Source organism: Bubalus kerabau, chromosome 2 (assembly GCF_029407905.1).
Source record: "Bubalus kerabau isolate K-KA32 ecotype Philippines breed swamp buffalo chromosome 2, PCC_UOA_SB_1v2, whole genome shotgun sequence".
Taxonomy (NCBI): Eukaryota; Metazoa; Chordata; class Mammalia; order Artiodactyla; family Bovidae; genus Bubalus; species Bubalus kerabau.
Window position 1 is genome coordinate 201,102,111 of NC_073625.1, and position 18,736 is coordinate 201,120,846.

The following is an 18,736-nucleotide window of genomic DNA, read 5'->3' on the forward strand; positions in this document are numbered from 1 at the left end:
TGAAGTTGGACATATTAAGAAGTGTGGGAATAAATAGAAAGAAGATGATTTCAGAGTGAGGTGGAGGCTGGGCAGGGGGAGGGTTGTTTATAGACGAGAGAGGTCAACAAGTTCTGAAAAATGACAGGAAGGAGGTCAGGGGAGGGGAGGAGGTTGAAGAACCTTGAGGTGAGTGTATTGGTAGTGGGGGTATCTGAGGAAGCAAGAGGGGGGAACCCCTGCATAGATGGAGGCTCTGGGGCAGACTTGGAAAATTCAGGCAACTCCTCTGTTGCAGCAGGAGGTCGAGGATGCACCAGGTGCAGACGCCAGTGGGTTTGTTGGTTGGGCAGTGGGAAGTCGCGAGGTTCCTGTTTTCTGGCTTCTATTTTCTCTGTGAGGGAGTGGGCAAGGTCATCTGCCGGGTGTGATCAAGGAAATGTGGAGGTTAAGGATCTGAAGAAAGGGAAGACTGAAACAGTCATCGAGAACAGAAGAAGACAGAGAGTTACAGCCTGGTTACTGCTGGAGTCCAGAGGAGAGGGCTGATGGGGGCTCCCCCGTGCTGGGCGGGTGGAGGGGTGAGCCCGCTCTCACAAGGCAGACACACATGGGTGTCTACGACACTGATGCAGGAGATGAAGCACGGGGCGGTTGTCAGAAGCAGATGTCCACTAGGGATCTACAGACAAGCGAGCACAGCCAGGTGAAGAGATGCTGGGGGCATGCATCAGCAGAGAGGCAGAGGTGAAAAGCCGGAGGCTGGGGAAACCTGGCTCCCCTGGGGAGCTGAGGATGCTCGTGGGTGGAGCAGTGTGTGAGAGTGTGGGGGATGCCGTAGAAGTGAGCGGTTTGCAAGAGGCTTTGGATGAAGAGGGCTGGGGGGGCCCATCATCTTCTGAGGCGCTGGCTCACAGATGCTGTGCCTGGACCGGCCCAGACCAGCAGCACCAGCACCACCTGGGGCCTTGTCAGAGACGCAAGTTCCTGGACTCTGCCCCAGACCTAGCATGTCAGAGGTTCTGAGAGTAGGGCCCAGTGAGCTGCGCTTTACCATGTGCTCCAAGTCATGTCACATGCATGCTAAACTTGGGAACTTGTTTTAAGTGATGGGGAGGTTGATTCAAGTGTCTTTTTAGCTGGAGAAGGACATGAGCAGAGGCAGGTTTGTGAAGATCTCTGGCCACAGTGTGGAAAATGTAAGGTCCTGTTTGTGAATCCCAGCCAGGGACCTCAAGGGGACCAGCTCTTCATCTGGGTTACTGACCCTGGGCAGGAGTTCCAGCCCAGGTCTCCGCCGTGACCAGGACCACCTGCCCCCTTGGAAGCTCCCCGGCGAGCTTACGGCTCCGGCGGCTCTCTGCTGCCCCCCTCTGGTCACAGGTCACATGCATGGTCCCCAGGCCTTAACCAACCCAGTTTGAGCATCTCCCTGTCTCCTGCACCCCCATCTTTGCCAGATGGATGGGCTTGGCTCGTGTCAACGCAGTGCATGAATTAGATGCTGTCAATTGAATGGATGGTTCTGGAGAGCCCAGGAAACAGTTACCTGAGATATCTCTGGGATAAAGTTTGCTGAATTTGAAATAAAGCTGTATTTCATATCCCCCTGTGTTTCTGGGAAACACATTTGTGTGTTTTCTTAATATATCATGCTCATATCTCTCCAGAAAAGCTCTTTCAGAAGACAGGATCAGACTTATTTCTGGGGTAAAAAAAATATCTATTTGAAGGTATTTCCCCAAGACCAATGTGAGGACAAGAACATTAGAGGACCTGCTATGGGATAGGATGATTCCATCAAACTCCACCAGCCAAGCCTCCTTGTTTCTTTTTTTTTTTTTTTAAGCATATTTACTTATTGGCCAAGTGGCATCTTATTTTCCTGGTCAGGGGTTGAATCTGCACCCCCTGCATTGGAAGTGTGGAGTCTTAACCACCAGACCGCCAGGAAAGTCCTTCTATCTCTCCTTACGGTTAAATTTTCTCGGTGAGTTGGCCATTCTGCACTTCGTTTCATCTGGAGCCGTAGAGAAAGATGATTTTCCAACAGGCACGGAGTGGACTGGCACTGCTGCTGAAAGATGATAAAATCATGTCAGAGGGAATGATGTAGGCTACCTCCCATCCAGTGATAACCACTCGAAATAAATATGCACGCACGTGTGTGTGTGTTTGTGCTTGGTCAATCATCGTGTCTGACTCTTTTCGAGCCCATGGACTGTAGCCCGCCAGGTTCCTCTCTCTATGGGATTTCCCCAGGCAAGAACACTGGAGTGGGCTGCCCGTTCCTCCTCCTGGGAATCTTCCTGACTTACGATATTTCCTAAACATGCATGAGGCCACCCTCCCAGTTGTGATGTCCAGAAGATGAAGTTGCATGGCATTTGGACTCAGCCAGATGGCTGTTGGAATCTTGGTCTCACCAGTCACCAAAAGTAATTTACCTTTGGCAAGTTACTTAACCTCTCTGGGTCTCCATTTTCTCTATTGTAAAATGGGTTGTCATGAGGATTAGAAAGAACAACATAATCTAGGGTATTTAGTGAAAGTGAAAGTGAAAGTAAAGTCGCTCAGTCGTGTCCGACTCTTTGTGACCCCATGGACTGTAGCCTGCAACACTCCTCCATCCATGGGATTCTCCAGGCAAGAATACTGGAGTGGGTTGCCTTTTCCTTCTCCAACACAGAGTGAAGCAGCAAGTCAGAAAGAAAAACACCAATACAGGAAATTAATGCATATATATGAAATTTAGAAAGACGGCAACGATGACCTTATATGTGAGACAGCAAAAGAGACGCAGATGTAAAGAACAGACTTTTGGGCTCTGTGGGAGAAGACGAGGGTGGGATGATTTGAGAGAATAGCACTGAAACATGTATATTACCAGATGTGAAATAGATGACCAGTCCAATTTGATGCATGAAGCAGGGCGCTCAAAGCTGGTGCTCTGGGACAGCCCAGAGGGATGGGATGAGGAGGGAGATGGTGGGGGGTGTGTTCAGGATGGGGGACACATGGGCACTGTGGCTGATTCATGTCGATAGATGGCAAAACCCACAATATTGTAAAGTCATTAACCTACAATTAAATTAATTTTAAAAAAAGAAACAACGTCTGAGAACTCTAGGAATTTCATGATTATGAATGTCAATTTCGGTACATACTTTGGGTTAATGATAAATCACTGAAAACAGGATTGTAAACAATAGAATCCCAGGAAGGCTGATAGAAAGCGCTAGAACATATGTGACTGTGGTCAAGGTTGATGGTAGAGTCTAGTCTCTTCAAACTTGTTTCACATCCCAACTTGTCTCTTACCTTCAGTTGGTATGCAGATATCGATAGTTTATTATTTTTCCACTGAGACTGCACACTAACAGAAGTCTGTGATAAGTATCGTGCCAGAAGTTCAGTGAGGAAAGGGTAGTTCAAGAACCTGGAGGGGGAAGAGGCCATTTGGATCCAGAATGCTCCAAACTATGCTAACACATAGGTTACTTGACCGACTATGTCTGGGACAGTCTATTATAAGTTTTAAAGCTTCAGGAAGGAGGTAGGACTTGAGCTGAGACGTGGAATCTGGGGGTGGGGATTCCACTAGCTGGAGAGAAGGGTGAGGATAAGGGAGGGAAACAGCACGCAAGGGCTTCCCTGGCGGCCCAGTGGCAAAGAATGCGCCTGCCAATGCAGGAGACGTGGATTCAGTCCTGTGGTCAGGAAGATGCCCTGGAGAAGGAAATGGCAGCCCACTCCAGTATTCTTGCCTGGGAAGTCCCATGGACAGAGGAGCCTGGCACTCTTTGCCTGGGGTTGCAAGTAGTCGGACATAACTTAGTGACTAAACAGCATCAGCAGGCAAAGCCATGGAAACGGAGATCAGAGAGCCCCGGACACAGGGACAAGGAGTACAGCTCTGGTCAGAGGAGACTTGGAAGAAAAGCGTTGTGGGAGCAGCACACTGGGTTATACTGCGAACGTCTGTAGGGAAAGCAGAGAAACTGGGGGGCCATTTTTGAACAGGAAAATCAGAAAACACAGTGTGATGCCTTGGAAAGAGTAGTCAGCTGTCTGGGTCCCAAATGGGAGAGTAGAAAGAAGGTAGATAGGCTTATTAGGAGGCTTTGGCACCAGCTGTGTGAGCTGTGGAGGCTGTGCACAAATTCACATGGGGATGGGAGGATGGAGACACAGTGGCCCCAGAGAACCTCCACGTCTAATGAGGGCCTGGGGGAGGGATGGTTGAGGAAGGGATAGCAGACGAGGCGAGCTGCTCCCAAGATGGTCTCCCAGGGGCTCCAGGTCCTGGAGACCCCATCTTTGTGTATCCTCCTCCCCTCGAGTGAGGGCCTCTAACCCATAGAAAGTGGCACATGTGAGGGGATGTTACTTCTGAGATTAGGCTATAAAGAGACCCGGGCTTCTGCCTTGCTTGCCCTCTTTCACCCACTGATGGAAGACCACGGCCATCTCGTGAGCTAGACTGTAGACGGAGGTGGCGAAGACCTGGGGGTGGCCTCCTGCCAACAGCCAGCAAGGAGCTGAGCCCTCCGTTCAACAGCCTTTGAATAACTGAATTCTGCTGACAACCTTGTGAGTCCTTCCCCACTTGAGGAATTGGAACCTGGAGGAGACCATGGTCCTGCCTGACACCCCGTGATTATAGCCTTGTGCTGTGTAGCATATTACCCCAAAGAAATAACGTTAATGTATTATTTCACAGTTTTTGTGGGTCAGGCATCTCAGTCCTCTCTGCTTGGGGTCTTTCATAAGGTAGCAGTTGTTTCAAGGCTTGACTGGCGAGGATCTGCTTTCTTGCTCACTCACATGGCTGTTGGCTGAACTCAGTTCCTCCTGGGGTTATTGGGCTGAGGCCTTGGCTCTTTGCCCCATGGGTTTCTTGGAGGGCATCACTGACTTGATGCACATGAGTCTGAGTAAACTCCTTGAGTTGGTGATGCACTGGGAGGCCTGGCGTGCTGCGGTTCATGGGGTCGCAGAGTCGAACACGACTGAGCAACTGAACTGAACTGAGAGCATCTACAACATGGAGGATTGCACTACCAGAGTGAGCAGGGAGAGAACATCAGCAAGACGGAATTCAGTCTTGGGCCTTTGCTTTCACTACAGACTGTTCTCTAGAATGGATTAGACTCCTTTAGCCATAGGTCTGGCTCACTTTCAAGGGAGGAATTCACACGTGAGCATTAATATCAGGAGGTGAGGATGGCTAGGGACCCTCCCAGAAGCTGCCTACCATAGCGATAGGCATTTATCATCACAGTTTTTGTGGTCTTCCCAAAGGGTTTTAGGCTCTCGGAGGGGCCTTGTGCTTTGTATATAAGTGCTTAATAAATATTTATTGAATAACTGAGATGATGCTTGCAAAGACTCTTAAAGGTCTCTGAACAGTAATTTTCAACTTAGATGTTAAGACATTGATGGTCTCTTAAATGGGTCAACAGAGTAATAGGGATATAGTGAACTTCAAGGACAAAATTCTGACCCTACATACGAAAAGCTACTTCACTTCAGTGGGTTTAAGAACTCAGGGCTGAACTGTAGTCGTGGTGTCTCCAAAAGTGCCTGGCTGAGGGACGGGGGTGTCCTCTCACTGAGCTGTGTGCCCTGGCCAGGACCGCGTCAGTGGGGATGGACATGTGCCGTTTGGGAAGATGCCCACCTGCAGGGGATGCTGTTCTGTAGGTAGCACATAGGTCACACCCGTGGTTCTCTGGGGATGTGTCAGCCTTCGCGCCTCTTCTCCCATCTGCTTTCACCCATTTTCCTCCAATTGTACTCAGTGAAATGGACTCGAGGGAGGAGGGGGACAGTATCCCCTCCATACCTGACTTTGGGGAAGATTAAATTCTGTTTGAGAAGGACTTGGAGAGTCAGGGAAAGAAGGAAAGGCACAAATTCAGAAAAATTCCACCATCCTTATTAAACTGCCAAGAAAATTCTACACACACAGCCATACCACCCTCTCCCTGAGTGCTGGGTCTGACCTGACAATAGCAAACAAACAGCAAGCTGTGATCTGTTTTTAATTCCAAATGAAAATCCACCCCAAATAGAAGCGAGAAGGAGAAAAAGCAGCTCGGCAACAATGTGTGCTTTGGCTGAGGACCCCAGGAAGCCTTGCTTCTGTGAACCTCAGCCCCCTTCCCTCCCCGACTCACGGTGACTCTGAAAAGCTCAGCTTACACCCCTGGAATGGTGGCATATTGAGGATAAGGATGTTGACAATAGGGTTTAAGCTGCATAAATAACTGCAAATTGCTGTTTGGCCCAGCAACTGTTAGCCAAAAAAGAATAAAATAAATAAGGAAAGATACGATACTTGGAGTATAAGTTGTGGGGAGGGGGAACCGAGAAGTAAGTCAGAGCTGGAAACCATTTCAGGGTGTAAAAGACACTCTGACAAGGTGATCACAGGCCACCCACAGTCGTTAGGCAGCTATAAGAAGTTATTTTGACAGGACGTGTGGCATACTTCAAGCAGAGGAATCAAAGCCCCAGATGATCAGGGACACGTTTCCGGAAAGTTCTGGCTTAAAGAACAAGCTACTCTAATAATTTTCTGGTAGTCACGGATGTGGAGTTGGACTGTCAAGAAAGCTGAGCAATGAAGAATTGATGCTTTTGAGCTGTGGTGTTGGAGAAGACTCTTGAGAGTCCCTTGGACTGCAAGGAGATCCAACCAGTCCATCATAAAGATCAGTCCTAGGTGTTCACTGGAAGGACTAATGCTGAAGCTGAAACTCCAATTTTTTGGCCACCTGATGCGAAGAACTGACTCATTGGAAAAGACCCTGAAGCTGGGAAAGATTGAGGTTAGGAGGAGAAGGGGACAACAGAGGATGAGATGGTTGGATGGCGTCACCGACTCAATGGACTTGGGTTTGGGTGGGCTCTGGGAGTTGGTGATGGACAGGGAGGCCTGGCGTGCTGTGGTTCACGGGGTCGCAAAGAGTTGGACACCACTGAGCGACTGAACTGCACTGAACTCTAGTGATTGAGACTGCACTAAGCGGGGGCGACAGGTCTCCTTTTTGTAGCTTCCGTGTCCTCCTGTTGGCGCCGGTGTGCAGAGCACGAAGAAGGAATGACAGGAGCGTGTTTGTAGCCACGAGGGAAATGCCGGTCCGGTGGCCATTTTGTGCCCCTCAGCTCTCGGGCAACATTTTCGATGGCTTCTCCAACACTCTTCCTCAAAGAACTCTGCCGGTGTTGGAAAGTTAGTTCCTCCTCAAAGAACTCTCCCCAGGATGCAGCCAAGGCAAGAAAGACTAGAGCAGCTGCATGTGCGCCTCTTGGGTCAGGGGTTCTCGCCCTCCAGCCTCTGGTTTCGCGCCTCTCTAACACACACCTCACCTCTTGGTCTCACTTCACCACTCATGCCGATGAGTCCTTTGCTTGCAACCAGTCTTTCTCTTTCCCAATCTTCTTTTCAATCTCACCAACTCCAGAAAGGCATTTTTGTTAAGTTCTACCAGAAGAGTTTTATTGTTTTGTGTATTTATTTGGCTGCACTGGTCTTAGTTTTGGCCTGCGGGATCTTCCATCTCCATTGCAATAGGTGGGATCTTTAGTTGTCTCATGTGGGGTCTAGATCCCTAACCAGGAATTGAACTTGGGTCCCCTGCATTGGGAGTATAGAGTCTTAGCCACTGGACCACCAGGGAAATCTCTGTAGCAGAAGAGTTTTAAGTGAGAAAAAATAAAGAATTCACTGGATAGAATGCTTGCTGAATAAAGGGATGAAAACACAGTTGGCAGTTAGGGAATTTCAGACTCTGGTGTCCCTACTGATCTGTGTGCCCAGAACTCTCCTCAGTTCTTCTGAAAGCCATTTCTCCCTTCTCTTTCAAACATGTACAGAAGATGCAGTTTTCTTCCATGGTCATACGTGCTGGTCATAGATTATTGGTGAAGGAGCAGTCATCTAAATAAAAGTGGGTGTAGTAGCCAGCTTATGCTGCCTAACAAATTACATCAAAATATGATGTCTTAAAATAATACTTATTTTTGTTCAAGAGTCTGAGTGTTGACTAGACTTCTCTACTTCATGCTTCAGGTCTGCAGATTCCTGGGATGGCTCTGTTCACTGCATATTCATTCTGGTGCCCAGGCCGAAGGAGCAGGATCTACTTGGGGAAAGTATGTGAGTGCACGGGAATGGCAGAAGTGTAAGATGGCAGGTAGAAACATATGATGATTTCCTCTTTGTGTGCTCCTGTCTCTCTCATCTTACTTGGGCCAGCTTATTTCCCATTTTTCTACAATTTTCTTCCTCTGTGAGGCTGGATGGAATTAGAGAGTAAGGTGAGAGGTTCTACTGTGCCTTATCAAACAGAGGTGTTTAGAAAAAGAAAAATTTACTTGCAAAGAGTGCAAGGAAGCTAGACTTCAGAAAGACTGGCTGGTCTGTCAAAAACATAAGTAGTATTTAATGAAAAACTGCAAAATTATTGGTTACCAAGCTTACATTACTCCTGTTGTTGTTTAATTGCTCAGTCATATCTGACTCTTTCTGACCCCATGGTCTGCAACACACCAGGCTTACCTGTCCTTCACCATCTCCCAGAGTTTGCTCAAACTCATGTCCATTGAGTCGATGATGTCATCCAACCATCTCATCCTCTGTTGTCCCCTTCTCCTGCCCTCAGTCTTTCCCAGCATCAGGGTCTTTTCTAGTGAGTTGGCTCTCTACATCAAGTGGCCAAAGTATTTGAGCTTCCGCTTCAGCAACAGTCTTTCCAATGAATATTCAGGACTGATTTCCTTTAGGATTGACTAGTTGGCTCTCCTTGCAGTCCAAGGGACTCTCCAAAGTCTTCTCCAACACCACAGTTCAAAAGCATCAATTCTTAGGTGCTCGGCTTTTTTTATGGTCCAGCTCTCACATCCATACATTATGGTGAAAACAGCAACTTGCTCACATGATAATCATATCCATCTAGGACATGATACATATTAAAGTATCTGCTTAGCCAAAGCTGGAGATACAATTGTTTTTGTTGCAGAGTCACAGGTTTACAGGAAATATGCAACAACTTTTCCTTTGAGGGACTAGAAGCATATGAGATGATCATGATGGCTTGAAATTATGTCTACAAATTCTCTGAAACTATCCCTTCAAAAGGTAGAACCTAATTCTTCTTCACGTAATAGCGGGCCAGACAATTAATTGCTTCTAAAGAAAAGGATGTGGGAGAAGAGATGGTGTGTAGCTTTGGAGATTAGGTCATTTAAAGGCATTTCGGTTTCCACCTGCTTGCTCTTGGGTCACTTTCCCTGGTGTGGCCAGGTGTCGCCTTCCTATGGGAAGGTCCATGTGGGCGAGTAACTGAGACCTTCTACCAGCACTAACTCCTCGGACCGAAGTGAGTCACCCTGAAGGCAGATCCTCCCGCCTCACTTAAGCCTTCCGATGACTGTAGCCCTGACAACGTTAACTGCAACCTCATGAGACACCTTGATGCAGAACCACTCATCTAATCCCCACCTGGATCTCTGATCCAGGAAACTAACTATGTGGGATAATAAGTGTGTATTGCTTTAAGCTGCTAAATTTTGGGTTAATTCGTTATGCCCCTGAAGGAGGAAATAGCAACTCACTCCAGTATTCTTGCCTGGAGAATTCCACGGACAGAGGAGCCTGGCGGGCTATAGCCCGTGGTGTCACAGAGTCAAACACAACTGAGTGACTAACACATACACAATTTGTTATGCAGCCATAGAAAATGAATGCAGCACGCCAGGCTGTTGTTTTCGCTTTATCACAGGGTGTAGAGTGTTGTGTTGGTGGTTCTTTTTGACTTGTGTCGTTCGTGTAAATGCTCAGATATTGAAGAAAGACTGAGTGGCCTCTTATGAGCAGTCCAAGCCTTCTTATGAGGTTCTGTATTGGAATATAATGCACCAGTGCCTTCTGTAAATTTTTAACTTACATTCTCACCAGCAATACATGAGACTGAAGTCTGGGAAGACTCCACATGCTGCGGAGCAACTAAGCCCAGGTGCTACAACCACTGAGCCTGTGCCCCGGAGACCCTGAGCTGTAACTACTGAGCCTGTGTGCCTGGAGTCTGTGGTCCACCGCAAGGGAAGCCCTGGCAATGAGAAACCCACGCACCAAGCAAAGAGCAGCAACTCACCACAGCCAGAGAAAGCCCGTGTGCAGCAGCGAAGACCCAGTGCAACAAAACTAAATCAAATACATTAATTAATAAAAAAGACTTCAGTTAAAATACATGAGACTGAATGCATACATGAAAACAATGCAGGTACTTGTGTAGTAGCAATTCATTTACCCGCTGTGACCTTCATAGGCAGCAGAGAGCACTGGCCTGGCAATATGGGCATTGTGGTCAAGTAGGACAAAGACTGATGCTTATTGGCTCCGTTAGGACCAATTTAACCATCAGACATATAGGCTGAGCATCCATAGCCTGGGAGCATTTCAAGGATCTATACAAGTGTTTGAGAAGTGGAATAATTTATTTACCCAACCATTTGTTGATGGACATTTGTTTTGTTTCCACTTTCTTGTTAGGAATAAGGCCGGTATACGTATAACTGATTCACATTGCTGAAAACTAACACAGCATTGTAAATCCAGCACACTTTAATAAAATTTTTTTAAAAAGAAAGAAGGCCAAAGTGAATAACTGTACATATGTCATTTTGTCTGGGTACCAGGACATCTGTAGGGAAATGCCTAGATGAGAAAATGCTGGATCTGTAGTTTCATGAATTTGTGGTTTTGATCTAATTGACCAAATCACTTTTTTTTCCTCAGTTTTACCAATAGAGAGTGTTATCAAACTTTTAATATTTTCCTGTTCAGATAAGTGGACCCTTTGTGCTTGAGGAATTCATAGCTTTGTCTGGCAAAACACTATCACTTAATGTATGGTTTATTAATACAAAATGATTCTGACAACAACTTTAGGAGAATAAAAGTACTTATTTTTGAATATCTGTGTGTGTTTCAAAAAGATTCCGAGGACATCTATGAATATATTTATAACAACACAGGGTAAAAACATACAGAGATTGAAAATTTAGGTAAAGAGTAAAAGTGGGAATGGAACTCTTATAAAGATTTGGTTATGACACACGTGTTTATGTCATTAGGTCTTATGTAGTTGCTGAGAGAGTGTTATAAATTTGACTCTGAGTTCCCTGGCAGCCAAAATAAAGGTGAAAATGTGGTTAGTCATGAGTCACAGTGAGTATAATATTAATAATAAATCTGTAATTTTTAAACCCTTCTATTTTTGTGACACTTTATCCCGATTGATTTTAGGTAGATATATTCTTGTCTTCATTTTACAAATGAGAGCCCAGGGCACAGGTAGTTAAGTAACTTACCCATGATTGTGTACCTATTAATAAGAGGTACCTGGTGTGGCATTTAGACAGCATGGTCCAGAGTCTGCATTTTAAATTATTATGTAATTTTTAGTGACCTCTCAATAGAGCATGAGCCATTTAGGCAGTAGCTGTGATGAAAACATCTTAAACCTCCTCACACGTTTATTACACATTTCCATTCTGTGAAGTAGTCACACCTAGGATTTGATTTGATAGACCTTCAAGGGCCAGAGCTGCACGTACCACACGACACTACCCCTCCATCCTGGGGCGTGGTTTACATTAATCCTCAGATCTTGCCTCTTTCTGGTCTTTTGGCCTAACTTTTATAGCTACTTAGGGCTTTGAAAGCCTAAGATAGTTGTCATCCCCTCCTCTATTTTATTCTACCTCCATTTATCTGGAAGGAGATTCCCAGAACAAGCTGTGTTCAAGTCATATGTATCTTTTAGGTCTTTCTTAGGATTACTGGAGTTCAAAGCACTGGTCAAAGGCCAGTCTTCCACTTTGCCAATTAAAGGAACTTTCTGAACATGTTTGTGGTTGACCAGTGCATTGACTTGTCCCAGGAAAGATGTCAGAAAAACATTTTATGTATTTTACAGTTGCCAAAAATTGGTATATAAGAATATAGACTTTCATGTCTTGTTAAATCTATTCAAACTCAGTCAAAAAGACCTAGGCAATATAATGAATAGACATTTTATACAAAAGAAGAATTGCCAAATAGGTAGGCACAGTGAAGCTATGATCAATCTCTCTTTGAAAATTCTACCATGACCACAATATGCCTTTTTATTAGCTTTATACACACTGTATGACTTTTAGAATATTCCTTAATCAATATTTTCTCCTTCAGTTCCCTTAGAAAATAGGAATATTCAAATTGTGGCTCCATAGATATCTACGAAGAATAATCACAATGTCTAAGATCCTCCCTGGGGGAAAAGCATCTTCACATTTTCTTCAGGAACAGAGACACTATGATGTTTCTGGCATGTTCACATGACAGATATGGTCACTAAGATGTCAACAAGTCAGCTTTTGATACTCAAACTGTTAGGGATCCCCTCTTCAGATCTGATTTCCAGAGGAAATAATGACTATAGCACTTTTCTTTCACAGTTTTCAAAATACTTTCATTGGTGGTGGTGCAGGAAGCATGGGAGATGTCTTACAGGAACTGAGTATTTTTATCCTGAGAGTCACATTATGGGTTCCTCCTCCACACAGTAAAAATCTGCTGCTCTGTGTTAGTCGTATCTCTAAGCTCTAAACTTGTCCTTTGCTTTGTGATCCTGAGGCTGGGACTCTGCAAAACACGTGTGACTTTATAAGCTGATTGCATGTAGGTTCTGCCAGTAGGGAGCACTAGGGGAAGACGGTAAGGTCCTTCCTGTTCTGGTTTTGCATCTTGTTCCTGTGGCTGTAACGGTAGCTGTTACAGAGAGGAAGCCAATTCTGACTCCACGCTGGAAACTGTTTATTTGACTTGCTTTTCGTTGCTTTTGTTATTATAATCATTAATAGCCTGCCTCAGAGGACACTGCCCATCTACCTAAAGTGAGTGAAGTCGCTCAGTCGTGTCCCACTCTTGGCGACCCCATGGACTATAGCCTACCAGGCTCCTTCATCCATGGGATTTTCCAGGCAAGAGTACTGGAGAGGGTTACCATTTCCTTCTCCAGGGGATCTTCCCGACCCAGGGCTTGAGCCCAGGTCTCCCGCATTGTAGGCAGACGCTTTACCGTCTGAGCCAGCAGGGAAGTCCCGTCTGCCTAACTGTAAACTGAAGTGCCTTTGTTCAGCTTATAGAGAGATAATGTGACCCTGCCCACCTGTGAATGCCTACAACAAAAAGAAGAGGTTAACACACCCCTTCCAAAGGTTGGGGATCCCCAGAGATGCTTCGGAAGACTGGAGACCCTTTACTTCCCCATGACGTCTCCCTCTCTATTCTGCCTTTCAACTTTAGATCCTCCTTGCGTTTCTCTCTCTGACTCTATAAAAGAACCTGGCATCCAAGCCCCAATAAGATGGTTACTCTGAGACGTTAGTCTGCCATCTATTTGGTCAGCCAGCTTTCCGAATAAAGTCATATTCTTTGCCTCATCACCTCTTCTCTCGATTCATTGGCCTGTTGTGTGGTGAGCAGAGCTAGCTTGGACTTGGTAACATGGTGATGCTTGTTCACCCAGGTAGGGGGAGTTCCTTCCTCTCTGAAGCTCCCTCTTCAGAGATGCCAGCTCTAGTTGGCTGGAGCCACCTGCTCAGAAGTCTGGTCCCAACCACCAGGACCCTCCTCTGGACTCAGGGACACCAGGACCATATGAGCAGTGCCCCCTCCTCAGTGGCCTGAGCTTCAGCTCCATGGAGCCCCCTTTTGAAGCCAGTGTTAATAATTTGAATGTTAATAATTTCAACCTTTTCTTTTTATTCCCTCAGTCCAGGGAGCAGTGGCTATTTCCTGAAGTTGCTACCATCAAGACACCTTACAGTTCTTCCTATCCTTTTATTTAGTCGGTGAACAAATATATTAAATTTTCTGTTTGGATAACTGGCGTCATTTTTGCCTCTGGAGTGGGTTCTGACTGATACATTCCTGCCTCAGAGAAGTGTCTTATGAACACTGATATGACTTCAAATTCATGATGTAATGATCCAATGGGGTTGCTGAGAAATAATGCTTTTGACTTTGTAAGATCCATTCACAAGCAAGGAAAAGTTTAAACTAATGACAACAATGATAAATCCTTTGAGAAGTCAGTAGGACTACAGTGTCAGGATTGGATATATTGGGAAGAGGGTGAAAATCTCAAGACAGGATAGGCTGTGTTGTCACTTCTTTGGGAGTTTACCCTCCAGCAGCTCAACGGTCACTGCTATGAGACTGACTACTTACTTTATAAATTCATGCTATAGCAAACTCTAAACTGTTGCATGTTATAGAAAGGTAAGAGCCAATCATTTTCAATAACTGGAAAATTTCTGTTGTTGTAGGGGCTTCCCTGATAGCTCAGTTGGTAAAGAATCCACCTGCAATGCAGGAGACCCTGGTTCAATTCCTGGTTCAGGAAGATCCATTGGAGAAAGGATAGGCTACCCACTCCAGTAATTCTTGGGCTTTCCTGTGGCTCAACTGGTAAAGAATCTGCCTGCAATGCGGGAGACCTTGGTTCCATCCCTGGATTGGGAAGATCCCCTGGAGAAGGGAAAAGCTACCCATTTCAGTATTCTGGTCTGGAGAATTCCACGGGCTGTATAGTCCATGGGGTCGCAAAGAGTCGGACACAACCGATCGACTTGGACTTTCACTTGTTTAGTTGCTTAGTCATGTCTGACTCTTTTGTGACCTCATGGACTGTAGCCCACCAGGTTCCTCTGTCTGTGGGATTTCCCATGCAAGAATACTGGATGGAAAGTTTATTTGGAGGAGGGGTAATTTTCCTGCTCCCCTGAAAATTGCCTAAACAGTGGTAACCTACCATGCCTATGTGCAAAAATTGGTCCTGATTTTATGAATTATTAAAGTTTGGGAGATTTTCATAGATTCTTATTTGTATTCATTTATTTGCATCAATTTTTTAAAAACAACTGTCAGTGCAGAGCATTTAGAATAAAAAAGTACCGTGGTCTTTCTTCATAAGGCCCATTCTCCCAACACCTATTATGTGTCTTCTTTTCTTGAACCCTCTAAAAACCATGAGAGGCAAACATTGTTAGCTGCTTTTTACAGATACATGAATTTGTAACATCCCCTTTCACTCACAAATATCCTGATTTGGATAACAAATTTTATGGTCACCTGATCCAACTAGTAAGCGAAAGAGCTAGAATTTGAGCTCAATCAAGTCCTGTGTGTTTCCACCACCCTAAACCACTTGAGAATCTCCTAAACTAGATAGAACTTGTAGAATGTCGTGGTACAAGAAGGCTGTACCCCTGGAATTGGAGCAGATATTCCAGGCTTCAGTCCAAACTTCTCAGGAGGCTGTAGGCTACATCTTTTCTAGGCTATTATCTCTCCCAAACTATGCAAATAGCATTAGAAGATACATCAATTAGCAGAAAACAAAACTCAGACTGGCTTACGTAGAAAACGAGACTTATTGGCTCATGTATTATAATCGGAAGTTCAGGGTTTGGTGAGTTTCACTAGTGGTTGATCGAATCCCATGATATTATTGATATCAAAGTATCAATAATATGATTGATATTATAATAATATGAAATGATTGATATCAGTATTTTTTCTTCCCTCTTTCACTCCACTATCTACTTCTAGTTTTAGTCTATGACTGACTTGTGTGAGGTTGTAAGGTCAGCAGTTATCAAGGTGACACGTTTCCACTTCTATGTCTAGATAGAGGAGAGGTACCTCTTCCCCCTACCAGTGAACAAAAGCCTTGTTCTTTGCATTGTTTGGACTAAACTGAAGCAGTGAAGGCGAGTAGATATGTGCTGGTTGGTTTGGGCTTCCCTGGTGGCTCAACAGTATAGAACTAGCCTGCCGATGCAGGACACACGGGCTTGATCCCTGGGTTACAAAGATCCCCTGGAGGAGGAAATGGCAACTCACTCTAATATTTTTGCCTGGGAAATCCCATGTCAGAGGAGCCTGGCATGCTGTAGTCCATAGGGTCTCAAAAGAGGTGGACATGACTTGGAGGCTAAACAACAACAACAACAATTGGTGTACAGTTGGTTTACTGATCTTTTATAAACCAATTGTCATGTCAAGGTTGATGTGGAGGTGGGATGGGATTGGTCTGATTTGAGTACTAATCGGAACTCACTCACTTCTATGACTGGGGGTGAGATTTATGGTCCCCAAAGCACATGAATGAGGATCCCATGCACCTGGAAAGAGAAAAGCGGATCCTGGTTAAGTTATCAGTGAATGTCCTCTGGCTACCCAGCACTCATGCATACCCTTCTTTCCATCCATCCTCTCAGAAACATCCACATTACCTCAGTAGAGACAACCCAAAGATTTGATACATTAAGTCCAAGTTCTGATTTTCTGGGTTATGTGGGGTGATATTCACATCATCATATCTGGATGAAACTTCTTGTAGTCTAAGGACTTTTGGTAATAATATATTATCCATGTACAACACAACCCATAGAAGAAAGAGTAGGATAACTGGATTTAAAAAAAATGCCATTTGGAAAACTAAAGAATGAGAAATGGCATGTAAAAGTTATTAGTCAAATGATATAATTCCTGCTGGACAGAAATGGTGAGAACTGCATTCTTGCTGTGAATTCTGTGGAGAGTCATCTTGACTGCACAAAGTCTTCTTTTTGGAAAGCAATCCATTGTCCACTATTTTCCTTGGCTCCTTCTGATAAACAGCATGATACTGGGGTTAAGAGTAAAGGCTTTGGAGTCAGAATGCCTGGATTCTAATAACAAGCTTTTTTATTTTCTAGTTGGGCAAATTTCTTAACCTCTTTGTGCTTCAGTTCCCTCAGATGTAAAATGGGGATAATAATAGTCCTTGTCTTTTAGGATTAATAAACGTGTAAAGAGGGAATTAATCCATGCAAAATGCTTAGAACATTGCTTCACATACATAAAGTGCTCAAGAAATATAATGAGTCTTGGGGAGGATGATATTTCTCAGGGTTTCTTTGAAAATGGAGCTTCCTTGATTATTCAGTGGGCTTCTGGCCTAATTCCTTCTGGTCAGTTCCATAGTCAGATATCTGGCTAGTCAGAGTTCAGATTCCCTTGAGCTTGGGAAATGTGTTTTTTGAGCCCAAGGTATTAGCTTATGTGGAACTGGGCATAATTTTCTGTCCTATTTGTGCAGAGACAAAAGCATCTTAGGTCATCTCATTACCGTGTATGACTACCTAGATCTGATTTATTTGTGTCTCTTGAACCAAACCTTCCACTAAGAGTACCCACTGGGAGCTGTGTCCATGCTGGATATTTGTCAAATAGTATGTCAGCCATCAGGCAGAGGTGGAAGGGAAGTCCCCAGTCACCAGTGCTCAACCACTCTGCTCTACTGAAGCTCATGTTATCTTGACTGGTATACAACTGTGGGCCTTATGACATCTCCATCTTTTCTTACCCAGGTTGGCTGGGGCAATTCATGGAAGAATGCTTCACAGCATGTCAGCCCACAACAAAATGGGCATCTGTGCTTTTCACAGTAATATTCCTGCCATCATCCCTTTCCATTGCTGTGTCTCCAACTCCAGTGCAAGTTAGAGCTGCTCTATAAGATTTTTCTTTTATAAAGGTCGATGGGGCAAAACTATGAAGACAGGCCTAGTGGCTCAGTTCAGTTCAGTCGCTCAGTCGTGTCCGACTCTGCGACCCCATGAATCGCAGCACGCCAGGCCTCCCTGTCCATCACCAACTCCCGGAGTTCACTCAGACTCATGCCCATCGAGCCAGTGATGCCATCCAGCCATCTCATCCTCCGTCGTCCCCTTCTCCTCCTGCCCCCAATCCCTCCCAGCATCAGAGTCTTTTCCAATGAGTCAACTCTTCGCATGAGGTGGCCAAAGTACTGGAGTTTCAGCTTTAGCATCAGTCCTTCCAAAGAAATCCCAGGGCTGATCTCCTTCAGAATGGACTGGTTGGATCTCCTTGCAGTCCAAGGGACTCTCAAGAGTCTTCTCCAACACCACAGTTCAAAGGCATCAATTCTTCGGCGCTCACCCTTCTTCACAGTCCAACTCTTACATCCATACATGGCTACAGGAAAAACCATAGCCTTGACTAGACGGACCTTTGTTGGCAAAGTAATGTCTCTGCTTTTGAATATGCTATCTAGGTTGGTCATAACTTTCCATCCAAGGACTAAGCGTCTTTTAATTCATGGCTGCAGTTACCATCTGCAGTGATTTGGGAGCCCCCAAAAATAAAGTCTGACACTGTTTCCACTGTTTCCCCACCTATTTCCCATGAAGTGCTGGGACCGGATGCCATGATCTTTGTCTTCTGAATGTTGAGCTTTAAGCCAACGTTTTCACTCTCCACTTTCACTTTCATCAAGAGGTTTTTTAGTTCCTCTTCACTTTCTGCCATAAGGGTGGTGTCATCTGCATATTTGAGGTTATTGATATTTCTCCCGGCAATCTTGATTCCAGCTTGTGCTTCTTGCAGTCCAGCATTTCTCATGATGTACTCTGCATATGAGTTAAATAAGCAGGGTGACAATATACAGCCTTGATGTACTCCTTTCCCAATTTGGAACCAGTCTGTTGTTCCACGTCCAGTTCTAACTGTTGGTTCTTGACCTGCATGCAGGTTTCTCAGGAGGCAGGTCAGGTGGTCTGGTATTTCCATCTCTTCAAGAATTTTCCAGTTTATTATGATCCACACAGTCAAAGGCTTTGGCATAGTCAA